The following is a 26,402-nucleotide window of genomic DNA, read 5'->3' as shown; positions in this document are numbered from 1 at the left end:
GTGGCTTCAATGTTTACTTGGAGATACTCCTGTACCATCGTCTCTAGGCGTTGACTATGTGTCAGACTTCTTGTCTCCTGTGGCCTTGCAAAGGATGGGCTAAAAAAGTGGTGAAATGATTCCGCAAAATTGATGTTACCAGCAGATACTGTGGTTCTGTTACGGTTTGAGTGCTGAACACTTGACGGTCCCACGGTTGGCAAGTTGGAACTGTGAGATTCACTACGTGCACCACTGGTATTTTGTGGAAAAGCACATGTAAGATTCTGCAACAGTCTCTGCTGATACTCCTGCATGCGTGCATCCCTTTCTATGGCAGGAATAATTTCTGCAAATTTACTTTTGTACCGGGGATCTAACAGTGTGGCAACCCAGTAGTCAGGATTATTTCTAATTCTCACAATTCGAGGGTCATGTTGCAGGTAGTGCAGCAAGAAGGCACTCATGTGTGTTGCGCATCCAGGAGCACCAAGTCCCTGTTGTGTTGGTGGCGAGGTAACAATCATGCTTCCTTCCTCTGTCCTCTCCCCCCAACCTCGCACAACAGAAATGTGATCAAGGTCTCACTCATCTGATGAGTCTTCCATCAGTTCGTCCTCCACTTCTTCCTGGGCTCCTGCACCTTCCTCACTAGTTTGGCTGCTACCATGCGCCCTGGTAAAACCATCTCCCCCACCCTCACATGCCTGCCGCCTTGGTGCTGCCGACCGTCTGGACCTTGCAGATGTTAGCCCTTCCGCATACAACTCCTCCTCCTCTACTTCCTCCACCTCCTCTTGTGCCACCACCTGACTCCGAATTCTGTTTAACATGTGCTCCAGCATGTAAATCACCGGAATAGTCATGCTGATAATGGCATCGTCAGCACTAAACATCTTCGTCGCCATTTCAAAACTGTGCAGAAGGGTGCATAGGTCCCTGATCTGAGACCACTCCTCCAGCGTGATTTGCCCCACCTCTGAATCTCGTTGGCCCAGGCTATACGTCAGAACGTATTGCACCAGGGCTTGTCGGTGCTGCCACAGTCGCTGCAACATGTGCAGAGTTGAATTCCACCGGGTAGGCACATCGCATTTTAGCCGGTGAAGTGGCAGGCCCAACGACTTCTGTAGAGATGTAAGTCGCTGAGCTGCGGGATGCGAACGGCGGAAGTGAGCACACAGCGACCGTGCCCTCTGCAGAAGGCCATCTAGTCTGGGATAGTGGGCTAAAAATTGCTGGACAACCAGGTTCAACACGTGAGCCATACAAGGCACGTGTGTGACATTGCCCCGGCGAAGGGCCGCACCCAGGTTTGCAGCATTGTCGCACACGGCCTTCCCTGGTTTCAGGTCCAGTGGAGACAACCATTCATGAAATTGGTTCTCCAGAGCTGACCACAACTCCTCAGCTGTGTGACTCACATTTCCCAGACATTTCAATGTAAAAACCGCCTGATGACGTTGAGCCCTACTGCCAGCATAGTAAGGAGGTGTGCAGGATCCCTTCTGCGCAGTTAGAAAGCTTGTGGCATGACCAGACAGGCTTTGGGTGCAGGTGGAAGACCGAGAGGAGGTTGAGGAGGCAGAAGCAGTGGAGGAACTTTGACATAAAGAGGATTGACGCACAACTCGTGGGGACGGCAAGACTTGGACAGCAGCCCCTTGTCCTGCTGTCACCATAGTTACCCAGTGCCCAGTCAGCGACATGTAACGCCCCTGTCCATGCCTACTCGTCCAAGTGTCTGTGGTGAAATGCACCCTGTCACACACAGAGTTTCTCAAAGAAGCGGTGATGTTGTGTGCGACATGCTGGTGGAGCGCAGGCACACCTTTCTTTGAGAAGTAGTGCCGACTGGGCATCTGGTACTGGGGCACTGCGACGGACATAAGGTCTCGAAAATCCTCTGTGTCCACCAGGCGGAAAGGCAGCATTTCTGTAGCCAAGAGCTTGCAGATGGTGAAATTCAACCTCTTAGCTTTCTCATGGCTAGGAGGAAATGGTCTTTTACTTGTCCACATCTGAGGGACCGAGGGCTGGCTATTGTGCTTTGACGGGGTTGATAAGGGTGTCCCCGGCAAACTGCCGGTCTGTGAGGAAGATGCAGGCGGACATGTTAGGTTGCCTTGATCCAAAGGTGGTGCTATCGATGTCGGACAGCGCTCAACACCAGCTGGTGTTACCACCTCCAAAGAAAATGATGACCTGCCAATCACGCTGGCTGTTGCGGGTAAAGAGGTGGCAGGTCTGCGCCCCAAAACAGGTGTGACTGCTGTCCCCCAGTCACAGAGGATGAAGAGGCCGCGGATGCACAAGATATGGCAGACGGTGATTGGCCCGGCCGGCTAGGCCGCATTGTAGCACACTGAGCTTCCCACTGCAACTTATGCTTCATGTCCATGTGCCGATTCATGCATGAAGTACTCAAACTATGTATTTTTTGGCCTCTACTTAGCTTTTGCTGACAAATGTTACAGATAACACGAGTTGGGTCATCTTTATCGATCTGAAAAAATGCCCAGGCTATGCAAGACTTAGCACCCATGCGACCTGAAGAGCCACCACGACTTGTGGTGAGAGGCAGAGTTGTGTTTGAGGATGCAGTTGTTGACGTGCTTCCAGTACTACGTCTCTGTCCAGGAAGGCGCAACCTGACCTCGTCGTCACTAGCATCTTCCTCCACCTCCTCTGCTGACCTCATCTCTTGGCTGACTGTGGGTTGACAGTAAGTGGGATCTCCGACCTCATCATCATCACCCTGTGCGTTATCACACCCGTCGTCCTCAGAGCCAACCTGTTCCTGCCCTGACAAAAAACTAAAGTTGTCGCTCCAATCAGGTATTTGAGTCTTATCATCGTCTTCCTCATTGTCTCCACCAAAAGGAGTTACAGTTTGGGAATGAGGGTCTACATTATGGTCAGAACCTTCTGCGTCTGGTCCTGGATCCGACTCATAAAGATTCTGGGCATCAGTGCAGATCATTTCCTCGTCTGGATTCACAGAAGCGCTGGAGTCGACCTCTGATTCCAGGGCTATAGTATGAGTAAACAGCTCTGCAGACTCAACCATCTGTTCTACCTCATACTCAGACGGGCAGCTGGAGATTTGGGAGCTGTGAGGAAGCAAGTGCGATTTGGGTGACACCTTTGAGGACTGGAGTATTTGTGATGTTGAAGTTGATGTGGAGGAGAGTCCACTTAAAGGAGCACTTGATATCCGTTGAAGCACCTGCTGTTTTTGTGCCTCATCTGGAATTTGTAGCGATTGGCGTGGCCGTAAGAAAGGGATCTTATCACATTGTCCGCTAAAAGAAGTAGACATTTTAGTTTGGCTGGAAGATGGTCTTTCTTCTGCAGATGTTACTGTTGCTTTAACACCTACCCCACGGACACAACCTTTTTTCCCCTTCCCAACACGCCTATTCCCCTTTCCACCAGCAGCAGGCCTTTTTCCACTCATTTTGGTGGTTAACTAATTCACAACTCTGGAGTTGTTTGCACAAAAAAACAATGGATGGTAACCGAGCAGAGCTGAGTGGCCAAACTGTGGTATTAGGCCAAAACTATTGGCTGGGTTAGATGCAGAAAAAAATTATTTTGAATTTGCAACCTGATGGAGGTCAGTATAGATGGACTAATACAAATAGTCCCACACACTGCTAGAAGCCCAAATATTTTTTCAGAGGTACTGTAGATGCAGATAAAAATTATTTTTAATTTGCAACCTGATGGAGGTCAGTATAGATGGACTAATAGACCAAGTCCCACACACTGCTAGAAGCCCAAATATTTTTTCAGAGCTAGATGCAGAAAAAAATTATTTTTAATTTGCAACCTGATGGAGGTCAGTATAGATGGACTAATAGACCAAGTCCCACACACCGCTAGAAGCCCAACTATTTTTTCAGAGCTAGATGCAGAAAAAAATTATATTCAATTTGCAACCTGCTGGAGGTCAGTATAGAAGGACTAATAGAACAAGTCCCACACACTGCTAGAAGCCCAAATATTTTTTCAGAGCTAAATGAAGAAAAAAATTATTTTTAATTTGCAACCTGATGGAGGTCAGTATAGATGGACTAATAGACCAAGTCCCACACACTGCTAGAAGCCCAAATATTTTTTCAGAGCTAGATGCAGAAAAAAATTATATTCAGTTTGCAACCTGATGGAGGTCAGTATAGATGGACTAATAGAATGATGCTATGCCCAAAAGATTTTACTTCACTAGGTGCAGTAAAAAAATTGGTATTCTATACACAGGTGTTATATCTTGCAACACAGATAGGCTACTCCACTGACTAACAGACTCTGCAATAGGCCAAAAAGGATTAGCTTTGCTAGATTCAGCCAAATGCTGTGAAAAAAACTTGCACAGCACTGGCACAGACCTGCCTGGCAAAAACTGATAGGAACTCATGTAACCTAGTCCTGAAAAGGACTCCAATTACAATTAGTCTTTACTCCCACAACCTATCTATTTAAGAGCACAGACCTCCCTGATAAAAGTCGTAGGAAATGCTGTAACCTAGTCCTTAAAAGGACTGCAATCACAACTATTCCCTACTCCCAAGCTATCTGTATATTTGTGCGAAAATTGGCTTGAAATTAACAAGGTATAGCGCACACAGCAACAGCGGTGCCGTCTAACACGCAGCTGCAGCAGTGAGAAAATGGTGGCGACGGGGAAAATGGCTTGGTCTTATAGGGCAAGGACATGTGACATACACTGCCAATGACACATGCCCTTGCTTGTGTGAAAAAAAGCACTTCGCTCCGTGTGTGCGCTGCTGATAGGCTGACAGATTGCACCTCCCCACTGCAAATGCGGAAAAGAGAAAAAAAAATGGAGATCTTCATTGTTCCTGCAGAGATCCATCCCCTGCCCCTCCCCCCACCCCGCTGTACACTCAAACTGCGTATTAACATTAATTTTCATCATTACTGAGAAAAAATCCAGTTATGATTTTGGTGCACGAACAGTTATCGAACATAACCTCGAACAGCCGAATTTTTCTCAAATTGTTCGTGTTCGCCGAACGGCTCGAACACCGCCCAAAACAGCTCGAATTTGAGATTGGCGAACAGTTCGAGTAGAACAACGCTCATCTCTAGTAATAAATATTCAGATGGCAAAATTTAGAAGAGACAGAGGCGGTGTAGTGGTACGACACCGACAACTGGAAGGAGATAAGGCAGGCCTCATACGGCCCGACGGTGTTCACTTAATGGATATTGGACTGGACATATTCCTGTCAGGACTCCAGGACGGAGTGGAAGAAGCTTTAAGATTGATGGGTGGGGGTCAGAGTCCTGCATACGAGTACGCAGGATCCTCCGAGGCCTGGAAATAGAAAGGACATGTTGGTGAGTTACACTTGTTGGCCAACTTGCCGGAGTGGAGACCCAGGCCATGCTGCAACAAGCTGAATTATTTTAGAAATAAAATGCCTTTCTAATGGAATGAGTATAAAGAGTTAATAAAGCTGTGACCGATCCTCACCCATCCAGTTGTGAGAGTTACATTATTGTATTGTCAAGGAAAGGGGGGTGGTAGGGGGGCTGAGCGTCTGGGTTTGGTTGGGGGTCCCCACAGTCTGCCTAGGCTAGATTCATTTAAAAATTCTTATTAGATACACAGGCAGTGCAGCTTGCTTCGCAGCTGGGCTACTACGCCCAAAGTATTGCCTAGGCTAGATGCAGTTAAAAATTCTACGCTGACAAGCAGACACTGAAGATTTGGAGCAGACCTCTGAGTAAACAGCTCTTCAGACTCAACCATCTGTGTTACCCCAAGCCATAGTGTATGTAGTTTCTAACAGTTAAAAGGGGGGGGAGCGACCCAACCCACCTAGAATTGACGATGCCAACGTCACGTAAGACACAGCAAGGAGACTCCAAAAAGAGTCTCCATTTTTTCCCAAAATTGTGGCACAGACACCACTTAACCCTAGAACGCATACCTGGGGCCTCGCAGGCCCGCCCTGTTAACTGTTTTCTATTTTCTGCAAGATTACTTAAGTTAGAATTTTGAAACTCTAGGTATTCTTCATGTATATAGTTCTTTGTCATTTGAGTTTGAGTTATTCCATGTTATTTGCACACGGGCCTAAAAGGCCCCAGGTATATGAAAGTGTAGATTTTTATGGTCATGCGTTCTAGGGTTAAGTGGCATCAATTGCCCGACAGTTGCTTAAAACGGTTGGTGAGGTGATTTTACCAAATCCTCAAGCTTTTAGTCTCCCAAGGATAACACAGGGGTAGAAAAGTCCTTGCGAATCCATGATTTGTTCATCTTTATGAACGTGAGTCTGTCTACATTCTCAGTGGACAGCCGCGTGCGCTTATCTGTCAGCACACCACCAGCAGCGCTGAACACACGCTCAGAGAGAACACTGGCTGCAGGGCATGACAAGATCTCCAAGGCGTGAGTGGCGAGCTCCGGCCATTTTTCCAGATTGGAATACCAAAATGAGCAAGGGTCCACTGACACAGTCATGGCTTCGATGTTCACTTGGAGATTCTCCTGTACCATCCTCTCTAGGCATTGACTATGTGTCAGACTTCTTGTCTCCTGTGGCCTTGCAAAGGATGGTCTAAAAAAGTGGTGAAACGATTCCACAAAATTGCTGTTACCAGCAGATACTGTGTTACTGTTATGGTTTGAGTGATGAAGACTCGACAGTCCCACGGTTGGCAAGTTAGAACTGTGAAATTCACTACGTGCACCACTGTTGTTTTGTGGAAAAGCACATGTAAGATTCTGCAACAGCGTCTGCAGATACTCCTGCATGCGTCAATCCCTTTTTATGGCAGGAATTATTTCGGCAAATTTACTTTTTTGCCAGGGATCTAAGAGTGTGGCCACCCAGTAGTCGGAATTACTTCGAATTCTGACAATCTGAGGGTCATGTTGCAGGTAGTGCAGCAAGAAGGCACTCATGTGTCTTGCGCATCCAGGAGGACCAAGTCCTTGTTGTGTTAGTAGCGAGGTAAGAATCATGCTTCCTTCCTCTGCCCTCTCCCCCCAACCTTGCACAACAGAAATGTGATCAAGGTCTCCCTCATCTGATGAGTCTTCCATGCCCATCGCCAGTTCGTCCTCCACTTCTTCCTCGGCTCCTGCACCTTCCTCAACAGTTTGGCTGCTACCATGCGCCCTGGTTAATCCCTCTCCCCCACCCTCCCATGCCTGCTGCCTTGGTGCTGCCAACCGTCTTGACCTTGGAGATGTTATCCCTTCCGAATACGACTCCTCCTCTACTTCCTCCACCTCCTCTTGTCCCACCACCTGACTCTGAATTCTGTTTAATGTGTGCTCCAGCATGTAAATCACCGGAATAGTCATGCTGATAATGGCATCGTCGTCAGCACTAAACATCTTCGTCGCCATTTAAAAACTGTGCAGAAGTATGTGTGGCGCCCCTGAGGGTTCAGTCGCCACAGAGTTACTGCATCTCACCCAGAGGTGTGGTATCTCACCCTCAAGTAAAGAAGGTGTATGGCTTGGGACCCTAACACCTGTATCCAACACATACCCGCAGTGGGGGTAGGGCGAGATTGCTTCAAAGGGAGAGCACAGGTCTCTAGCTGGTGGGAGGGTCCTATGTAGTGGGTGCTTAGGGGAGCAGCTTAGGGGAGCACATGACAAGTAGAGTATAAATAGGAATCCATCTTAGAAAGAGCAAGCCAGTCAGAGGAGGAAAAGTGGCAGGAGCAGAGGCTCGGCATGAGCTCTGCTCCGGAGGCGGGCCTAGCCTGGGAGGCCCAGGACTAAAGGAGAGAAGAGAGGAGTGGGAGCAGGAAGGCTCCAGGAACTAAAGGGACCCTAGGGCTACGGGCCGTGCAGAAGGCCATCCGTACTCCCGCTGCTACCAGGAGGTAGAGGGGTCAGGCCAGATAAGGGAAACCGGTCCCTCAACTAGCGGAGAAACAGCAAGGCTCAACTAGAAACCAGAGGCTGCAGCATTTCATGTACTGCAGGCAAAAGTCCACACCAGTCTCACTAAGAAGGTAGCCACATAGGACCCAGGGGACGGAACACAAGTCGCCCGCCAAGGCCTGAGGATACCGGATAGAAGTGTCACTGGGTGTGAGGTGCAGAAGGGAGAAGGCCAAAGAAAGGACACACAGAAGGGGGTCCTGCTAAGTACTCCGGAGCTATCTGGGGTGTACTGAGCCCCTCACTTAGTACGCACAGCATGACAGGTGAGATTGCTCTGGTACCTGTAATCTGGACTGCAACAACTGTGAGTAAAGATCTTGGGACTGCATCACACGGACTCTGTGTTCATTACTGACTCCCTGCACTACAACCCCCATCATCCACCCACACTGCCCTGAAGCTACACTCTTCCTGTGGTGAGTAATAATACCATTGCTGCAAAACCACCAGCTTCAGAGGACTGTTCCGCAGCGGCGGCCCCTTTGGCCGCACTCCACAGGTGGCGTAGTCGGACATTATAAAATCCATATATACAAATTACCCTTGGATTGACCGCCCTGGGTCACGGACCGGGTCACCGCCACAGTGACTACAACCCCCAGCGTCTACCGGCCCGGCTCAGGGTACCCCATGGCCCAGGAGGCGCGTCAACTTCATAGGTCCCTGATCTGAGACCACTCCTGCAGCGTGATTTGCCCCACCTCTGGATCTCGTTGGCCCAGGCTATATGTCAGAACATATTGCACCAGGGCTTGTCGGTGCTGCCACAGTCGCTGCAACATGTGCAGAGTTGAATTCCACCGTGTCGGCACATCGCATTTCAGCCTGTGAACTGGCAGGCCCAACAACTTCTGTAGAGATGTAAGTCATTGAGCTGCCGGATGCGAACGGCGGAAGTGAGCACACAGCGACCGTGCCCTCTGCAGAAGGCCATCTAGTCCGGGATAGTCGGCTAAAAATTTATGGACAACCAAGTTCAACACGTGAGCCATACAAGGCACGTGTGTGACATTGCCCCAGCGAAGGGCCGCACCCAGGTTTGCAGCATTGTCGCACACGGCCTTCCCTGGTTGCAGGTCCAGTGGAGACAACCATTCATGAAACTGGGTCTCCAGAGCTGACCACAACTCCTCAGCTGTGTGACTCACATTTCCCAGACATTTCAAAGTAAACACTGATGCCGTTGAGCCCTGCTGCCAGCATAGTAAGGAGGTGTGCAGGATTCCTTCTGCGCAGTTAGAAAGCAGGTGGCATTACGAGACAGGCTTTGGGTGCAGGTGGAGGACAGAGAGGAGGTTGAGGAGGCAAAAGCAGTGGAGGAACTTTGAGATAAAGAGGATTGACACACAACTCGTGGGGACGGTAAGACTTGGACAGCAGCCCCTGGTCCTGCTGTCACCATAGTTACCCAGTGCCCAGTCAGCGACATGTAATGCCCCTGTCCATGCCTACTCGTCCAAGTGTCTGTGGTGAAATGCACCCTGTCACACACAGAGTTTCTCAAAGAAGCGGTGATGTTGTGTGCGACTTGCTGGTGGAGCACAGGCACACCTTTCTTTGAGAAGTAGTGCCGACTGGGCATCTGGTACTGGGGCATCTGGTACTGGGGCACTGCGACGGACATAAGGTCTCGAAAATCCACTGTGTCCTCCAGGCAGAAAGGCAGCATTTCTGTAGCCAACAGCTTGCAGATGGTGAAATTCAACCTCTTAGCTTTCTCATGGCTAGGAGGAAATCGTCTTTTACTTTTCCACTTCTGAGGGACCGAGGGCTGGCTGTTGTGCTTAGACGGGGTTGAGTAGGGTGTCCCCGGCAAACTGCCGGTCTGTGAGGAAGATGCAGGCGGACATGTTAGGTTGCCTTGATCCAAAGGTGGTGCTCTCGATGTCAGAGAGCGCTCAACACCAGCAGGTGTTACCACTTCCCAATGAACTGATGACCTGCCAATCACACTGGCTGTTGGGGGTAAAGAGGTGGCAGGTCTGCGTCCAAAAACATGCATGAAGTACTCAAACTATGGATTTTTTGGCCTCTACTTAGCTTTTGGTGACAAATATTACAGATAAGACGAGTTGGGTTATCCTTATCGATCTGAATAAATGCCCAGGCTATGCAACGCTTAGAGCCCATGCGACCTGAAGAGCCACTACGACTTGTGGTCAGAGACAGAGTTGTGGTTGAGGATGCAGTTGTTGACGTGCTTCCAGTACTCCGTCTCTGTCCAGGAAGGCACAACCTAACCTCGTCATCAATAGCATCTGTGATGCCCCGCTGCGCTTGGTATCACAGATCCTAGAAGAGTGTATTGATGGAATCCTCCACAAGAGGCCCCCATAAACATTCACACATCTCCACCTTCCACCTCAGACCAGCAGAGGGAGCCTGTTAGGGATATAAATAGGGAAGGTGGAGCTAGGCAGTTCAGTTCCTCTGTAGAGTTCCTGCAGTAGAGAAGCCAAAGAGAGGTCAGTCTGCAGTGGAGCTCAGTCTAGTCTAGAGAACTCAGCTAATAGTTCAGCAGTGGAGCACGAGGCTCCTGCTAGCTAGAATCAGGGAGCCCAGATAGAGCTTAAGGTGTGCCGGCGCCATAAGATTGGTGAAGCGCGGCAAGCTGTCGTTAGTGTGTATAGCCTAGTGAGGGCCCAAGTAGGCCGAAGGCGAGTGGCGAGTTAGTATATAAGGGGCAGAGGAGCTTAACCAGCTCACCCCGAAGCATTTACTGGATCCGAGCATACCGGGATCTCTATGACCCAGTAAGGCATAACCGGAATCCCTGGAGAACTACAAGTCCCAGGATCGCTAAGGTGCTGATACATAACAGAGCCAGGAGACGCTTAGGCCCCGCATACTGGGAGCGTGAACTCCAAGGGAAGGCCCTACCACAAGGTCAGCCAGCGCAGGACAGAGACAAAGTTAGGCATAGCTCCAGGCAGGTCAGAAACTTACTACGCAGAGGCAAGAAACAGGAGGCCCTACACCCGCTCATTGGGGAGGATTCTGATATGCACCCTTCACCCTACAGTGCTCCGGGATGTGCCTGAATTTCCTCCAGTAAAAGGTACTGAAGTGACTACCGTGTCCGTTCCAGTTCTTGCTCTGACCCAGCTGGGTCTCGCCTAGTGTTGAGCCACCCCCGTAGTGTTCGGGTTCGGTTCGGTTCGTCGAACACCGGGATGTTCGAGGAACTGTTCGTCGAACTGTTCGTCGAACACCTTAGAACACCGTCAAACACCGTTAAAACCAATGGCAGGCAAACAAAAACAAATAGGAACACATAGAAAACACCTTCAAAGGTGTCCAAAAGCTCACAAACTGCTCAGAAGACGCTTTCTTTAAAAAAGCCGGCCGGCAATTCAGCAGCGGTACCCGACAATTTAGACATGAAGGAATAGAGCATCACACATAGATTAGATAGATAGAAACATGTCAGTCACATATATATGAAGTACAGTGACAGTGTTGCTTACTGTACTTGTCATTTAGTGTAAAGGATTTATTAAAAAATATAATAGTGTTTTCGTGCACCGTCTCTTTAAAAAAGCCGGCCGGCAATTCAGCAGCGGTACCCGACAATTTATAACAGACAGAATAGAGCTTCACACATAGATTAGATAGATAGAAACATGTCAGTCACATATATATGAAGTACAGTGATAGTGTTGGTTACTGTACTTGTCATTTAGTATTAAAATAAAGGATTTATTATTAAAAAAATTTGGCGTGGGGTTCCCTGTAATTTTAGTCTCTAGCGGAGGTTAAGCAGACAGCTGGGGCAGATGTTTGAAGTCTGGGAAGGGGGTAATACCCACGGAGCTTCCCAGGCTACTAATATCAGCCCCCAGCTGAATACCTAGCCTTTACTAGCTATTAAAATGGGGACCCCCCCCAAAAAAATGACGTGGGGTCCCCCCTAATTTAATAGCTAGCAAAGGCTAGGCAGACAGCTGGGGGCTGATATTAATAGCCCAGGAAGGGAGCCATGAATATTGGCCCCCTCCCAGGCTTGAAACACCAGCCGTCAGCCGCCCCAGAAATGGCACATCCATAGGATGCGCCAATTCTGGCACTTAGCCTCGCTCTTCCCACTGCCCTGTAGCGGTGGCAGTGGGGTAATAGGGTTGGGGTTGATGTCAGCTTATAATGCCAGCTGACATCAAGCCCAGGTTAGTAATGGAGAGGCGTCTATAAGACACCCCCATTACTATCCCCATAGTCAAAGTTAAAAAAAAAACACAAACACCCAGAATAAAGTCCTTTAATTGAAATAAAGACACAATTCTTTATTGTTCTAAATTAAACCATACTTACCATCACGCCCATTCCAGCTGAAGCCAATGATCTCCTGCAATAAAAGAAAAATAATAAAGCAACATCATCCTTACCTTTCCATGGTTCCCAGGACAGCTTCAGCTCTGCTACATCGAGATGACAGGCTGGACCGCAGCAGAACGCTGCCATCCAGCAGACACTGAGAAGCGCAGGCATGCTTGCGCTCCTCAGTGTCTGACTGTGACGACATCCAGATGAGCCGACAATGAACTCGGCTCACCTCATGTACGTCACTGAAAGCGTGGGAAAATTCTCCTGCACTCAGCGCTTCAGCGTGAGAATTTTCCCACGCTGTCAGTGACGTGCATGAGTTGAGCCGAGTTCATTGGACATGACCTCGGCTCATCTGGATGCCCTCACAGAGAGACACTGTGGAGCGCAAGCATGCCTGCGCTTCTCAGTGTCTGCGGGATGACAGGCTGGATGGCAGCTTTCTGCTGCGGTCCAGCCTGTCATCTCGATGTAGCAGAGCTGAAGCTGTCTTGGGAGCCATGGAAAGGTAAGGATGATGTTGCTTTATTATTTTACTTTTATTGCAGGAGATCATTGGCTTCAGCTGGAATGGGCGTGGCGGTAAGTATGGTTTAATTTAGAACAATAAAGAATTGTGTGTTTATTTCAATTAAAGGACTTTTTTCTGGGTGTTTGTGTTTTTTTTAAATACTTTACTAGAAATTCATGGTGGTCATGTCTAATATTGGCGTGACCCCATGAATTTCGGGCTTAGGGCCAGCTGATAATGCCAAGCTGGCCTTAACCCCTTCATTACCCAGTGAGCCACCGCACCAGGGCCCTGGATGAGTTGGGTACAGCGCCAGAAGATGGCGCTTCTATGAACGCGCCATTTTCCGGGGCGGCTGCGGACTGCAATTTGCAGCGGGTGGGGCCCAGAAAGCTTGGGCCTCCCTGCGCTGCAGATTCCAGCCCCCAGCTGCCTAGTTGTACCTGGCTGGACACAAAAATAGGGCGAAGCTCCACGTATTTTTTTTTTAAATTCATGAAATTCATGGAATAATTAAGAAAAAAAGGGCTTCCCTATATTGTTGTGTCCGGCTAGGTACAAATAGGCAGCTGGTGGTTGGGAGCAGCCCGTTCCTGCCTGCTGTACCTGACTGGACACAAATATAGGGCGAAGCCCCACATCAATTTTTTTTTCATTATTTCATGAATTTCCTGAAATAATTTTAAAAAAATTGACGTGGGGCTTCGCCCTATATTTGTGTCCAGTCAGGTACAGCAGGCAGGAACGGGCTGCCCCCAACCACCAGCTGCCTATTTGTACCTGGTTGGACACAACAATATAGGGAAGCCCTTTTTTTCTTAATTATTCCATGAATTTCATGAAATAATTAAAAAAAAAAATGCGTGGGGCTTCGCCCTATTTTTGTGCCCAGCCAGGTACAACTAGGCAGCTGGGGGCTGGAATCCGCAGCGCCGGGAGGCCCAAGCTTTCTGGGCCCCACCCGCTGCAAATTGCAGTCCGCAGCCGCCCCAGAAAATGGTGCGTTCATAGAAGCGCCATCTTCTGGCGCTGTACCCAACTCATCCAGGGCCCCGGTGCGGTGGCTCACTGGGTAATAAAGGGGTTAAGGCCAGCTTGGCATTATCAGCTGGCCCTAAGCCCGAAATTCATGGGGTCACGCCAATATTAGACATGACCACCATGAATTTCTAGTAAAGTATTTAAAAAAAACACAACACCCAGAATAAAGTCCTTTAATTGAAATAAACACACAATTCTTTATTGTTCTAAATTAAACCATACTTACCGTCACGCCCATTCAAGCTGAAGCCAATGTCTTCTGCAATAAAAGTAAAATAATAAAGCAACCTCATCCTTACCTTTCCATGGTTCCCACGACAGCTTCAGCTCTGCTACATCGAGATGACAGGCTGGACCGCAGCAGAACGCTGCCATCCAGCCTGTCATCCCGCGGACACTGAGAAGCGCAGGCATGCTTGCGCTCCTCAGTGTCTCGCTGTGACAGCATAAAGATGAGACAAGTTCATGTCCAATGAACTCGGCGCACCTCATGCACGTTACTGACAGCGTGGGAGAATTCTCCTGCACTCAGCACTTCAGCGTGAAAAATCTCCCACGCTGTCAGTGACGTACATGAGGTCAGCTGAGTTCATTGGACATGAATGAGCTCACCTCATGCACGTCACTGACAGCGTGGGAAAATTCTCACGCTGAAGCGCTGAGTGCAGGAGAATTTTCCCACGCTGTCAGTGACGTGCATGAGGTGAGCTCATTCATGTCCAATGATCTCAGCTCACCTCATGCAAGTCACTGACAACGTGGGAAAATTCTCCTGCACTCAGCGCTACAGCGTGAGAATTCTCCCACGCTGTCAGTGACGTGCATGAGGTGAGCTCATTCATGTCCAATGAACTCAGCTGACCTCATGTACGTCACTGACAGCGTGGGAGAATTCTCACGCTGAAGTGCTGAGTGCAGGAGAATTCTCCCACGCTGTCAGTGACGTGCATGAGGTGCGCCGAGTTCATTGGACATGAACTCGTCTCATCTTTATGCCGTCACAGCCAGACACTGCAGAGCGCAAGCATGCCTGCGCTTCTCAGTGTCTGCGGGGTGACAGGCTGGATGGCAGCGTTCTGCTGCGGTCCAGCCTGTTATCTCGATGTAGCAGAGCTGAAGCTGTCGTGGGAACCATGGAAAGGTAAGGATGAGGTTGCTTTATTATTTTTCTTTTATTGCAGGAGATCGTTGGCTTCAGCTGGAATGGGCGTGATGGTAAGTATGGTTTAATTTAGAACAATAAAGGAATGTGTCTTTATTTCAATTAAAGGACTTTATTCTGGGTGTTTGTGTTTTCTTTTAACTTTGACTATGGGGTTAGTAATGGGGGTGTCTTATAGATGCCTCTCCATTACTAACCTGGGCTTGATGTCAGCTGGCATTATAAGCTGACATCAACCCCAACCCTATTACCCCACTGCCACCGCTACAGGGCAGTGGGAAGAGCGAGGCTAAGTGCCAGAATTGGCGCATCCTAAGGATGCGCTATTTCTGGGGCGGCTGACGGCTGGTGTTTCTAGCCTGGGAGGGGGCTAATATTCATGGAACCCTTCCTGGGCTATTAATATCAGCCCCCAGCTGTCTGCCTAGCCTTTGCTAGCTATTAAAATAGGGGGGACCCCACGTCATTTTTTTGGGGGGTCCCCCATTTTAATAGCTAGTTAAGGCTAGGTATTCAGCTGGGGGCTGATATTAGTAGCCTGGGATGCTCCGTGGGTATTACCCCCTTCCCAGGCTTCAAACATCTGCCCCAGCCGTCTGGTTAACCTCCGCTAGAGCCTAAAATTATGGGGATCCCCACGCCAATTTTTTTTTAAATAAATCCTTTATTTTAACACTAAATGACAAGTACAGTAATCAACACTGTCACTGTACTTCATATATATGTGACTGACATGTTTCTATCTATCTAATCTATGTGTGATTCTCTATTCCTTCTATTCTAAATTGTCGGGTACAGATGCTGAATTGCCGGCCGGCTTTTTTTAAAGAGACGGTGCATGAAAACACTATTATTTTTTTTTAATAAATCCTTTACACTAAATGACAAGTACAGTAAGCAACACTGTCACTGTACTTCATATATATGTGACTGACATGTTTCTATCTATCTAATCTATGTGTGATTCTCTATTCCTTCTATTCTAAATTGTCGGGTACAGATGCTGAATTGCCGGCCGGCTTTTTTTAAAGAGACGGTGCATGAAAACACTATTATTTTTTTTTAATAAATCCTTTACACTAAATGACAAGTACAGTAAGCAACACTGTCACTGTACTTCATATATATGTGACTGACATGTTTCTATCTATCTAATCTATGTGTGATTCTCTATTCCTTCTATTCTAAATTGTTGAGTACAGATGCTGAATTGCCGGCTGGCTTTTTTAAAGAGACGGTGCATGAAAACACTATTATTTTTTTTAATAAATCCTTTACTCTAAATGACAAGTACAATAATCAACACTGTCACAGTACTTCATATATATGTGACTGACATGTTTCTATCTATCTAATCTATGTGTGAAGCTCTATTCTGTCTGTTATAAATTGTCAGGTACCGCTGCTGAATTGCCGGCCGGCTTTTTTAAAGAGACGGTGCATGAAAACACTATTATTTTTTTTGATAAGTCCTTTACACTAAATGACAAGTACAGTAAGCAACACTGTCACTGTGCTTCTTATATGTGTGACTGACATGTTTCTATCTATCTAATCTATGTGTGAAGCTCTATTCTTTCGGTTCTAAATTGTCGGGTACCGGTGTATGCCGCTGATGAATTGCCGGCTTTTCATGTTTCACTGTTGGCACTGTTCCCATCGATTTGGGCAATCACTGTAATGCCACAACCACCATGGCTGTGGCATTACAGTGAGTGGCAGACAATCCCTGCATGATTGGTGCTCTAAATAGCGCCAGACATGCAGGACACGCTTTTGGTGCACGAACAGTTATCGAACATAACCTCGAACAGCCGAATTTTTTGCAAATCGTTCGGGTTCGTCGAACAACTCGAACACCGCTCAAAACAGCTCGAATTTGAGATTGGCGAACAGTTCTAGTCGAACACCGCTCATCTCTAGTCTCGCCTGTCCTGCATTCCCCCTGCATACGCTGCCCTGAGACCTAGCTCAACCTGTGGGGAGCTATACCATTGAGCTGCCTTATCACGGGTCTCAGTGGACTGCTGCAGCGCTGGTGCTTCTCACCAGATACCACAGGTTGCGTCACGAACTCTTATAAAATTAACAATTATCCACCCTTTTAAAGAGTGACCCCAGGGTACGGGCCAGGGAGCCGACCACCGCGACATCCCCAAGGCCAGGCAAAGGCCCGGGTACCGAGTCATCCCCATCCCCTGGGCTAGTCACATCCTCCTCCACCTCCTCCGCTGACTTCTTCGACTGGCTGACTGTGGGTTGACAGTAAGTGGGATCTCCAACCTCGTCATCATCACCCTGAGTGTTAATACACCCGTCGTCCTCAAAGCCAACCTCTTCCTGCCCTGACCGAAAAGTCAAGTTGTCGCTCCGATCAGGTATTTGAGTCTCATCATCGTCTTCATCATTGTCTCCACCAACAGGAGTTACAGTTTGGGAACGAGGGTCTACATTATGCTCAGAACTTTCTTCATCAGGTCCTGGATCCGACTTATAAAGATTCTGGGCATCAGTGCAGATCATTTCCTCGTCTGGATTATCAAAATGTCTGGAGCAGACCTTCATTTCCCAGGCTATAGAATGAGTAAACAGCTCTGCAGACTCAACCATCTGTGTTACCCCATACTCAGACGGGCAGCTGGAGACTTGGGAGCTGTGAGGAAGCAAGTGCGATTGGGGTGACACCTCTGAGGACTGGAGTATTTGTGATGTTGAAATTGAGGTGGAGGAGAGCCCACTTGAAGAAGCACTTGATATCCGCTGAAGCATCTGCTGTTTTTTTGCCTCATCTGGAATTTGTAGCGATGGGCGTGTCCGTAAGAAAGGGATCGTATCACATTGTCCACGAAAAGAAGTCGACATCTTAGTTTGGCTGGAAGATGGTCTTTTTTCTGCAGATGTTACCCCCCCCCCCATCGCGGGGGTCTCGACCCACCAGCGGACAGGCACCAGTATTTGGAGAGGGGGGCTGGCCGTCAGGGTCCACCGTGGCTCTGGCACAAACCCGGCGACACGGAGGTGGCACGGGCAGAAACGGACTGGCCGTGTCGGCTTGTCACTTTTTGGGTTTTAGAAGGGCATGACATGCCTATATCTGTGTCTCCCCCTCCTTGTACTCCTCCATCTCTTTTCTTTTAGCATGACTATATGTACTTGTCACTTTTTCATGTGTTAGTTATGTCTTCTGAGCAGTTTGTCAGCTTTTGGACACTTTGAAGGTGTTTTCTATGTGTTTCTATGTGTTTTTGTGTGCCTGCCATTGGTTTTAACGGTGTTCGAAGATGTTCGACGAACAGTTCGACGAACAGTTCGGCGAACACACGGGTGTTCGACGAACCGAACCGAACTCGAACACTATGGAGGTGGCTCAACACTACTGAGGAGTATAATCAGGGGAGGCTGAGGAGAGCCAATATGTTCTGGAGAGGGCAATGAGAGAAGGCTAGGGAAATCAATGATGTGCGTGGGAGAGAAATGAGAGAAGGCTGGGGAGAGCAATGACAGTATGCTTTGGACAGCAATGATAGGAGACTGGGGAAAGCAATGAGAGGCTGGGGAAAGCAATTAGGTGAGGCTGGGGAGAGCAATAAGGGGAGGCTGGGGAGAGCAAAGGGAGGAGGATGGGGAGAGGCATGAGTGAAGTATTGGAAGAGCAACGAGAGGAGACTGGTTAGAGCAATGAGGTGATGGGAAGAGTAATGAGAAGAGGCTGGCGAGAGCAATGAGAGGAGTCTGGGGAGATCAATGAAAGGTTGGGGAGAGTAATGAGATAGGACTGAGGTAAGCAATGAGGGGCTAAGGAGAGCAATGAGAGATGGCTGGGGAGAGCAAAGAGTTGAGGCTGCAGAGAGCAATGAGAGGAGGCTGGGGAGAGCAATGAGGGGAGGCTGGGGAGAGCAATGAGAATAGGCTGGGGTGAGCAAAGAGAGAAGGCTGAGTAGAGGAAGGATAGAAGTATGAGGAGAGAACTGAGGGGTTGGTGAGAGCAATGAGAGGAGGCAGGGAAGAGCAACGAGAAGAGGCTGGGTAGAGCAATGGTAGTAGGATGGGGAAAGCAATGAGAGGCTGGGGTGAGCAATGAGGAAAAGCTGGGGATAGCATTGAAGGGAGGCTGGGGAGAGCAATGATAATAGTCTTGGGAGAGCAATGAGAGGAGGCTGGGGAGAGCAATGAGAGGATGCTTGGGAGAGCAATGAGAGAAGGCTTGTAAAAGCAATGTGAGGAGGCTGGGGAGAGCAAAGAGAGGAGGCTGGGAAGAGCAATGAGAGGAGGCCGAGGAGGGCAATGAGGGGAGGCTGGGGAGAGCAATGATGGCCTTGAGAGAGAAATGAGAGAAGGCTGGGGACAGCATTGAGAGTATTCTGGGGAGAGTAATGAGAGGCGGGGGACAGCAATGAGTGGAGCCTGGGAAGAGCAATGAGGGGCTGGGGAGAGCAATGAGTTGAGGCTGGGGAGAGCAATGAGGAGAGGCTGGGAAGAACAATGGGAGAAGGCTGGTGAGAGCAAGGAGAGAAGTCTGGGAAGAGCAATGAGAGGAGGCTGGGGAGGACAATGAGGGGCTGGGGAGAGCAATGAGAGAAGGCTGGTGAAAGCAATGGGGGGCTGGAGAGAGCAATGAGGGGAGGCTTGGGAAAGCAATGGAGAAGGATGGGGTGAGCAATGAGAGGAGGCTGGGCAGAGCAATGAGAGAAGGCTGGGGAGACCAATGAGAGAAGTCTGGGGAGACCAATGAGAGGAGACTGGGGAGAGCAATGAGAGAAGGCTTGAGAGAGCAATGAGATAAGGCTAGGGAGAGCAATGAAGGGAAGTTGGGGAGGGCAATGAGAGGAGGCTGGGGAGAGAAATGACGGGAGACTGGGAAAAGCAATAAGGGGAGGCTGGGAAGAGCGAAGAGGTGAGGCTGGGGAGAGAAATCAGGGGAGTCTAGGGAGAGCAATGAATGGAGGCTTGGAACAGCAAAAGGAGGAGGCTGGGGAGAGCAATGAAAGAAGGCTGGGGAGAGGAATGTGAGGAGGATGGGAAGAGCAATGAGGGACTGGGGAGAGCAATGAGAGGAGGCTAGGGAGAGCAATGAGTGGAGGCTGGGGAGAGCAAAGGGAGGAGGCTGGGCAGAGCAATGAAAGAAGGCTGGGGAGAGCAATGAGAGGAGACTGGGGAGAGGAATGTGAGGAGGATGGGAAGATCAATGAGGGACCGGGGAGAGCAATGAGAGGAGGATGGGCAGAGCAATGAAAGAAGGCTGGGGAGAGCAATGAGAGGAGGATGGCGGGAGCAATGAGGGGCTGGGGAGAGCAATAAGAGGAGGCTGGGGAGAGAAATGAAAGAAGGCTGGGGAGAGCAATGAGAGGAGGATGGCGGGAGCAATGAGGGGCTGGGGAGAGCAATGAGAGGAGGCTGGGGAGAGCAATGAAATGAATCTGGAGAAAGCAATGAGAAAAGGCTGTGGAGAGAAAATAGAGTAGGCTGGGGAGAGCAAAGAGGTGGCTGGGGAGAGCAATTAAAGGTTGGGGAGAGTAATGAGACGAGGCTGAGGAGAGCTACGAGGGGCTAAGGAAAGCAATGAGAGATGGCTTGGGAGAGCAATGAGAGTAGGTTGGGGAGAGCAATGAGAGAAGGCTGAGAAGAGCAAGGAGAGAAGGATGGGGAGAGAAATGAGGGGTTGGGGAGAGCAATGAGAGGAGGCCAGGAAGAGCAACGAGAGGAGGCTGGGGAGAGGAATGAGGGGAGGCTGAGGAGAGCATTAATTGTGCTGGGGAGAGCGATGAGGGGAGGCTGGGGAAAGCAATGAGGGGAGGCTGGGGACAGCAATGAGAGAATGCTGGGGAGAGCTATGAAAGAAGGCTGGGGAGATCAATGAGTGGGTGGGGAGAGCAATGAATGGAGGCTGGGAGAGCAATGAGATGGCTGGGGAGAGCAATGAAAGTAGGCTTGGGAGAGCAATGAGAGAAGGCTGGGGAGAGCAATGAGAGGAGGCTGGGGAGAGGAATGAGAGGAGGCTGGGGAGAGCAAAGAGAGGAGGATGGGGAGTGCAATGAGGGGAGGCTTGTGAGAGCAATGAGAGTATGCTGGGGAGAGCAATGAGAGAAGGCTGAGTAAAGCAAGGAGAGAAGGATGGGGAGAGCAATGAAAGGAGGCTGAGGAAAGCAATGAGAGGCTGGGGTGAGCAATGAGGAAGGGCTGGGGATATCAATTAGGGGAGGATGGGGAGAGCAATGAGGGGAGGCTGGGGAGAGCAATGAGAATAGACTGAGGAGAGCAATGAGAGGAGGCTAAGAGAGCAATGAGAGGATGCTTGGGAGAGCAATGAGAGAAGGCTTGGGAGAGCAATGAAAGGAGGCTGGATAGAGCAAAGAGAGGAGGCTGGGGGGAGCAATGAGCGGAGGCTGAGGAGTCCAATGAGGGGAGGCTGAGGAGAGCCATGTTGTTCTGGAGAGGGCAATGAGAGAAGGCTGGGGAGAGCAATGACGGGCTTGGGAGAGAAATGAGGGTAGGCTGGGGAGAGCAATGACAGTATGATGGGGATAGCAATGAGAGGCTGGGATGAGCAATGAGTGGAGTCTGGGAAGAGCAAAGAGGGGCTAGGGAGAGCAATGAGGTGAGGCTGGGGAGAGTAATGAGGGGAGGCTGGGGAGAGTAATGGGAGGAGCATGTGGAGAGCAATGAGAGAAGTCTGGAAAGAGCAATGAGGGGAGACTGGTGAGAGCCATGAGGGGCTGGGGAGAGCAATGAGAGAGGGTTTGGGAGGGCAATGAAGGGAGGCTAGGGAGTGCAATGAAGGGATACTGGGGTGAGCAATGAGGGGCTTGAGAGACCAAAGAGTGGAGGCTGGGGTGTGCATTCAATAGAGACTGAGAAGAGCAATAAGAGTAGGCTGGGGAGAACAATGAGGGCAGGCTGGGGAGAGAAATGATGGTGTTTGGGAAAGCAATGGGGGGAGGCTGGGGAAAGCAATGAGCTGAGGCTGGGTAGAAAAATGAGAGAAGGCTGGAGAGAGCAATGATAGAAGGCTGAGGAGATCAATGAGAGGAGGCTTTGGAAAGCAATGAGAGGAGACTGGGGAAGCAATGAAATGACGCTGGGGAAATCAATTAGGGTCTGGGGAGAGCAATGAGGGGCAAGGGACAGCAATGAGGGGCGACTGGCGAGAGCAGTGAGGGGAGGCTGGGGAGAGCAATGAGAGGAGGCTGGGGAGAGCAATGAGAGGAGGCTGAGGAGAGCAATGAGCGTAGGCTGGCGAGAGCAATTAGTGGTTGGAGAGAGCAATGAATGGAGTCTGGGGAGAGCAAAAGGAAGAGTCTGGGGAGAGCAATGAGAGTAGTCTGGAGAGAGCAATGAGAGGAGGATGGGGAGAGAAATGAGTGGCTGGGAAGAGCAATGAGAGGAGGCTGAGTAGAGCAATGAGAGGGGGATGGGTAGAGCAATGAGAGGAGGCTGGGGAGAGCCATGAGGGGCTGGGTAGAAAAATGAGAGAGGGCTTGGGAGAGCAATGAAGCGAGGCTAGGGAGTGCAACAAAGGGAGACTGGGGTGAGCAATAAGGGTCTGGGGAGAACAATGATTGGAGGCTAGGGTATGCAATGAATAGAGGCTGAGGAGTGTAATGAGGAAAGGCTGGGGAGAACAATGAAAGAAGGCTGGGGAGAGCAATGAGGGGAGGCTGGGGAAAGTAATGATAAAAGGCTGAGGCGATCAATGAGAGGAGGCTGGGGAGAGCAATGAGAATAGGCTGGGGAGGGATATGAGAGAAGGCTGGAGAGATCAATGAGTGGTTGGGGAGAGCAATGAATGGAGGCTGGGGAGAGCAATGAGAGAAGGCTGGGGAGAGCAATAACAGGAGGCTTGGGAAAGCAATTAGGGGCTGGGGAGAGCAATTAGGGGTTGGGGAGAGCAATGAGAGAAGGCTGGGGAGAGCAATGAGAGAAGGCGTGGTAGAGCAATGAGAGGAGGCTGGGAGAGCAAAGCAATGACAGTAGGCTGGGGAAAGCGAATAGGGGCTGGGGAGAGGAATTAGGGGTTGGGGAGAGCAATGAGAGTAGGCTGGGGAGAGCATTGAAAGAAGGCTGGGGAGAGCAATGAGTGAAGGCTGTGGAGAGCAATGAGGGTAGGCTGGGGAGAGCAAAGAGTGGTGGCTTGGGAGAGCAAAGAAAGGTTGGGGAGAGTAATGAGACGAGGCTGAGGAGAGCAACGGGGGCTAAGGAGACCAATGAGACGGCTGGCGAGAGCAAAGAGAGGAGGCAGGGGACAGTAATGAGAGGATGCTGGGGAAAGCAATGAGAGAAGGCCGGGGAGAGATATCAGAGAATGCTGAAGAGATCAATGAGTGGTTGGGGGGAGCAATGAATGGAGGCTGGGGAGAGCAATGAGAGAAGGCTGGGAAAAGCAGTGAGAGGAGGCTGGGGAAAGCAATTAAGGGCTGGGGAGAGAAATGGCGGGAGGCTGGGAGAGCAATGAGTGGAGGCTGGGGAGAACAATAAGAGAAGACTGGGGAGAGCAATGAGAGGAGGCTGGGGAGAGCCACGAGACGAGGCTGGGGAAAGCAATCAGAGGAGGCTGGGGAAAGCAACGAGAGGAAGCTGGGGAAAGCAATTAGATACTGGGGAGAGCAATGAGGGGAGTCTGGGGAGAGCAATGAGGTGCTGGGGGGAGCAATGCGAGGAGGCTGGGGAGAGCAATGATATGAGGCTGGGGAGAGCAATGAGAGAGGGCTGGGGTGAGCAATGAGAGGAGCCTGGGGAGAGAAATGATGGTGCTGGGGAGAGCAATAGGGGGAGGCTGGGGAGAGCAATGAGTGAAGTCTGGGGAGAGGAATGAGAGAATAATAGGAAGAGCAATGAGAGAAGTCTTGGGAGAGCAATGAGGAGCTGGATAGAGCAATGAGAGAAGACTGGGGAGAGCAATGAGATTAGACTGGGATAAGGAATGAGAGAATGCTGGGAAGAGCAATGAGAGAAATCTGGGGAGAGCAATGAGGAGCTGGGGAGAGCAATGAGAGGAATCTGGAGAGAGCAATGAGGTGCTGGCGAGAGCAATGAGAGTTCGCTCGGGAGAGCAATGAAAGGAGGCTGGGTAGAGCAAAGAGAGGAGGCTGGGTAGAGCAAAGAGAGGAGGCTGGGGAGAGCAATGAGAGGAGGCTGAGGAGTACAATGAGGTGAGTCTGAGGAGAGCAATGAGAGAAGGCTGGAGAGAGCAATGATGGGCTTTGGAGAGAAATGAGGGTAGGCTGGGGAGAGCAATGACAGTATGCTGGGGATAGCAATGAACGGAGGATGGTGAATGCAATCAGAGGCTGGGAAGAGCAATGATGGGAGTCTGGGAAGAGCAAAGAGGGGCTGGGAAGAGCAATGAGGTGAGGTCGGGGAGAGCAATGAGGGGAGGCTGGGGAGAGCAATGGGAGGAGGCTTAGGAGAGCAATGGGAGAAGTCTGGAAATAGAAATGAGAGGAGACTGGGTAGAGCCATGAGGGACTGGGGAGAGCAATGAGAGAGGGCTTGTGAGAACAATGAAGGTAGGCTAGGGAGTGCAATAAAGGGAGACTGGGGTGAGCAATGAGGGGCTGGGGTGTGCAATCAATAGAAGCTGAGAATAGCAATAAGGGTAGGCTGAGGAGAACAATGAGAGAAGGCTGGGGAGAGAAATGATGGTGCTGGGGAAAGCAATGGGGGGAGGCTGGGGAAAGCAATGAGCTGATGCTGGGTAGAACAATGAGAGAAGGCTGGAGAGAGCAATGATAGAAGTCTGAGGAGATCAATGAGAGGAGGCTGGGGAGAGCAAAGAGAGGAGGCTGGCGAGAGTAATGAGAGGAGTCTGAGGAGTGCAATGAGGGGAGGCTAAGGAGAGCCATGATGTTCTGGAGAGGGCAATGAGAGAAGGCTGGAGAGAGCAATGATAGAAGGCTGAGGAGATCAATGAGAAGAGGGTGGGGAGAGCAATGAGAGAAGGCAGGGGAGAGCAATGAGAGGAAGCTTTGGAGGGCAATGAGAGGAGGCTGGGGAGAGCAATGAAAGGACGCTGGCGAAATCAATTATTTTCTGGGGAAAGCAATGAGGGGCTAGGGAGAACAATGAGGGGAGGCTGGGGAAAGCAATGAGGCGAGGCTGGGGAGAGCAATGAGAGAAGGCAGGAGAGAGCGATGATAGAAGGCTGAGGCAATCAATGAGAGGAGGCTGGGGAGAGCAACGAGAGAAGGCTGGGGAGAGCAATGAAAGGAGGCTATGTAGAGCAATGACAGAAGGCTGGGGAGAGCAATGAGAGGAGGCTGGGGAAAGCAATTAGGGGCTGGGGAGAGGAATGAGGGGTTGGGGAGAGCAATGAGAGGAGGCTTGGGCGGGCAATGAGAGAAGGCGTGGTAGAGCAATGAAAGGAGGCTGGGGAGAGTAATGACAGGAGGTTTAGGAGAGCAATGAGAGGAAGCTGGGGAGAACAAAGAGAGATGACTGGGGAGAGCAGTGAGAGGAGCCTGGGGAGAGCAATTGGGGGAGGCTGGGGAGAGCATTGAGTGGAAGCAGGGGAGAACAATGAGAGTAGAATGGAGAGAGCAATGATAGAGGGCTGAGAAGAGCAATGAGAGGAGGCTGGTAAGAGGAATGAGAGAATACTGGGGAGAGCAATGAGAGAAATCTGGGGAGAGCCATGAGGGGCTAGGGAGAGAAATGAGAGGAGACTGGGGAGAGTAACAAGAGGAGGCTGGGGAGAGTAATGGAAGGAGGCTGGGGAAAGCAATTAGGGTCTGGGGAAAGCAATGAGGGGCTAGGGAGAGCAATGAGAGGAGGCTGGGAGATCAATGAGAGGAGGGTGGGGAGAGCAATGAGAGAAGGCAGGGGAGAGCAATGAGAGGAAGCTTTGGAGGGCAATGGGAGGAGGCTGGGGAGAGCAATGAAAGGACGCTGGGGGAATCAATTAGGGTCTGGGGAAAGCAATGAGGGGCTAGGGAGAACAATGAGGGGAGGCTGGGGAGAGCAATGAGAGGAGGCTGGGGAGAGCAATAAGAGGAGGCTGAGGAGAGCAATGAGCGAAGGCTGGCAAGAGCAATTAGTGGTTGAAGAGAGCAATGCATGGAGGCTGCGGAGAGCAAAGAGAAGAGTCTGGGGAGAGCAATGAGAGAATGCTGGGGAGAGCAATGAAAGGAGGATGGTGAGAGCAATAAGGGGAGGCTGGGGAGAGCAATGGGAGGGGGATGGTTAGAGCAATGAGTGTAGGCTGGGGAGAGCCATTAGGGGCTGGGGAGAGCAATGAGAGAGGGCTTGAGAGAGCAATGAAGGGAGGCTAGGGAGTGCAACGAAGGGTGACTGGGGTGAGCAATAAGGGGCTGGGGAGACCAATGAGTGGAGGCTGGGGTGTGCAATGAATACAGGCTGAGGAGAGCAATGAGGAAAGGCTGGGGAGAACAATGAGAGGAGGCTGGGGAGAGGAATGAGGGGAGGCTGAGGGGAGTAATGATTGTGCTGGG

The sequence above is a fragment of the Phyllobates terribilis genome, unplaced genomic scaffold (genome assembly GCF_046119375.1).
Source record: "Phyllobates terribilis strain yellow unplaced genomic scaffold, ASM4611937v1 Scaffold_9__5_contigs__length_417890890, whole genome shotgun sequence".
Classification (NCBI taxonomy): Eukaryota; Metazoa; Chordata; class Amphibia; order Anura; family Dendrobatidae; genus Phyllobates; species Phyllobates terribilis.
The sequence above is the reverse complement of the archived record's forward strand: the minus strand, read 5'-3'. Positions refer to the sequence as shown.